We start from the raw sequence: 3,581 nt of genomic DNA on the forward strand, positions 1-3,581 counted from the left end.
TTTTGTATAAGGGTTCTTTTTTTTAAAAAAATTATTGGAGTATAGATTTACAATGTTGTGTAAGTTTCAGGTGTACAGCAAAGTGAATGAGTTATACATATACATATATCCACTCTTTTAAAGATTCTTTTCCTATATAGGTCATTACGGTGTATGGAGTAGAGTTCCCTGTGCTATACAGTAGGTCCTTATTACTTACCTATTTTATATATAGTAGTGTGTATATGTCAATGCCAATCTCCCAATTTATCCATACCCCATTTTCCCCCCTTTTCTCCAAACAAATCCTAGGTTTGTTTTCTACATCTGTGACTGTTTCTGTTTTGTAAATCAGTTCATTTGCACCTTTTTTTTTCTCCCGCTGAAGCTGTGTTTGATGCTGGGATCAACATTAACTTCCCAACTTTTGAAGTTGCAGGTTTCAGGGGCAGACTATGGGGTAAAACTAGGTTAGGTACATTAAAGGGGGTGGAGCTGATATAAATCCTGGTCAGGGAGATACAGGGATCAGCTGATTGATTTAAAGGCCAATCACATGACTTAAAGGGTGGTTGAGTGGAGGGAGCCCTAAAATGTTTCTTTTCTTTCTCTGGCCAAGGACATCATATTATAACTTTGAAATTTTTATGACCTGTAAAACTAGAGCTGTTTCTATTTGGAAACAAAAAGAAAAATACAGTATTTCAATTTCGTTCTTGAAACAAACTTCTCATGGTTAACATGTACTGATTAAAAGATCTTCCTTCTGAGTAAGTCAGAAAGAAAAAGACAAATAGCGTATGCTAACACATATATATGGAATTTAAGGGGAAAAAATGTCATGAAGAACCTAGGGGTAAGACAGGAATAAAGACGCAGACCTACTGGAGAACGGACTTGAGGATATGGGGAGGGGGAAGGGTGAGCTTTGACAGGGCGAGAGAGAGTCATGGACATATACACACTAACAAACGTAGTAAGGTAGATAGCGGGGGGGAATCAGCCGCAAGGCCCAGGGATATCCGCTCGGTGCTTTGTGACAGCCTGGAGGGGTGGGATGGGGAGAGTGGGAGGGAGGGAGACGCAAGAGGGAAGACATATGGGATCATATGTATATGTATAACTGATTCACTTTGTTATAAAGCAGAAACTAACACACCACTGTAAAGCAATTATACCCCAATAAAGATGTTTAAAAAAAAAAAAAAGATCTTCCTTCTGGAGAGATCCTGAAACTCTGTAGGTGACTTTATTGTGATTACAAAAAGAAGGGGAATGTAATCAGGCTGGAAGGTGCCCAAGGCCAGTGCAGCCAGCTGGGGAGCGGGGGGCAGGAGGAAGGGTTCAAAACTGCAGTTAGAGAGGACAGCCACTAGAGGGTGACAGAGCACCGGCATCGTGCACATGCAGCTCCCAGTTTGGACCTCCAGAATGTGAGATGGGGTTGCTCTAACCTTAGGGAGGTGCCTGGACAGGAGGGGTTGGTTGCTGTGCGCCTGTGACTGGCCCAGTTGGCTCCCTTCTCGGAGGGACACAGGTTGGCTAACTATATCCTATCCGGAAGTTACAGACAGATCGAGGGGCACAGTGGCCAGACAACCTGGCAGGCTGTCTGTGCTCTGACTGCATTTTCTCTCACCAGAGGCAGGACTCTGGGCAGAGAAATATTTTGCTTGACTCTTGGTCTTCAAGCTGTAGGCCTCCGTGAATGCTGGCATCTGGAAAACAGAGCGGGTGGTTGTGAACCTGGAGTGTGTAAAACCAGTGGTATTCTGGAGGGCAGGCTGTGCTCCTCTCTGTGCCTTACTGTCCAGAGTTCTCCCCAAACTTCTTTCTTCCCTGAGTCTCTTCTACCTGTCTGCACTCTGGTAACCTGAGCCCTGAGTGATCACAGCCTGTATGCCCAAGAGACATCATACGGTGTTTGTCTTTCTCTGTCTGGCTGACTGCATGCACTATGACCGTCTCTAGGTCCACCCATGTTGTCTCAAATGGCATTATTTCATTCTTCTTTATGGCTGAGTAATATTCCATTGTATATATTTGCCACACCTTCTTTATCCATTCATCTGTCGATGGACACTTAGGTTGCTTCCATGTCCTGGCTGTTGTAAATAGTGCTGCAATGAACATTGGGTTCATGTGTCTTTCCAAATTATGGTTTTCTCCAGATATATGCCCAGGAGTGAGTTAGCTAGAGTGTATGATAGTTCTGTATGTAGTTTAAAAAAAAATTTTATTGGAGTATAGTTGATTTACAATGTTGTGTAAGTTTCCGGTGTAGAGCAAAGTGAATCACTTATACATATATCCACTCTTCGTATTTTTAGATTCTTTTCCCATATAGGTCATTACAGAGTGTTGAGTAGAGGTCCCTGTGCTGTACAGTAGGTCTTTACTAGTCATTTTATATACAGTAGTGTGTATATGTCAATCCCAATCTCCTAATTTATCCCTGCCCCCTCCCATCCCCTGGTAACCATAAGTTTGTTTTCTACATCCGTGACCCTATTTCTGTTTTGTAAATGAGTTCATTTGTAATTTTTTTTTAAGATTCCACATATAAACAATATCATAGGATATCTGTCTTTCTGTGTCTGACTTCATACAGTATGACAATCTCTAGGTCCACTCATGTTGCTGCAAATGGCATTATTTTGTTCTTTTTTATGGCTAACATTCCAGTGTATGTGTGTATATACACATACACACACATATAAACACCACATCTTTATCCATTCATCTGTCGGTGGGCATTTAGGTTGCTTCCATGTCTTGACTATTGTAAACAGTGCTACAGTGAACATTGGGGTGCATGTATCATTCTGAATTATGGTTTTCTCCAGGTATATGCCCAGGAGTGGGATTGCTGGGTCATATGGTAGTTCTCTTTTTAGTTTTTTAAGGAACCTCTATACTGTTCTCCATAGTGGCTGCACCAATTCACATTCCCACCAACAGCATAGGAGGGTTCCCTTTTCTCCATACCTACTCCAGCATTTATTGTTTGTAGATTTTTTGATGCTGGCCACTCTGACCAGTATGAGGGAATACCTCATTGTAGTTTTGATTTGCATTTCTCTAATAATTAGTGATTTTGATCATCTTTTCATGTACCTCTTGGCTATCTCTATGTCTCTTTGGAGAAATGTCTATTCAGGTCTTCTGTCCATTTTTTGATTGGGTTGTTTGATTTTTTGATATTGAGCTGCATAAGTTTGTGTATTTTGGAGATTAATCCCTTGTTGGTTGCATTGTTGGCAAATATTTTCTCCCAGTCCATAGGTTGTCTTTTCGTTTTGTTTATCGTTTCCTTTGCTATGCAATAGTTTTTAAGTTTAATTAGGTTCCATTTGTTTATTGTTGTTTTTATTTTCAGTACTCTAGGAAGTGGATCAAAAAAGATCTTGCTGGGGCTTCCCTGGTGGCACAGTGGTTGAGTCCGCCTGCCGATGCAGGGGACATGGGTTCGTGCCCCGGTCTGGGAGGATCCCACATGTCGCAGAGCGGCTGGGCCCGTGAGCCATGGCCGCTGAGCCTGCGTGTCCGGAGCCTGTGCTCCGCAGCAGGAGAGGCCACAACAGTGAGAGGCCCGCGTACCG

The sequence above is a fragment of the Neophocaena asiaeorientalis genome, unplaced genomic scaffold (assembly GCF_003031525.2).
Source record: "Neophocaena asiaeorientalis asiaeorientalis breed wild unplaced genomic scaffold, Neophocaena_asiaeorientalis_V1.1 scaffold115, whole genome shotgun sequence".
Lineage (NCBI taxonomy): Eukaryota > Metazoa > Chordata > Mammalia > Artiodactyla > Phocoenidae > Neophocaena > Neophocaena asiaeorientalis.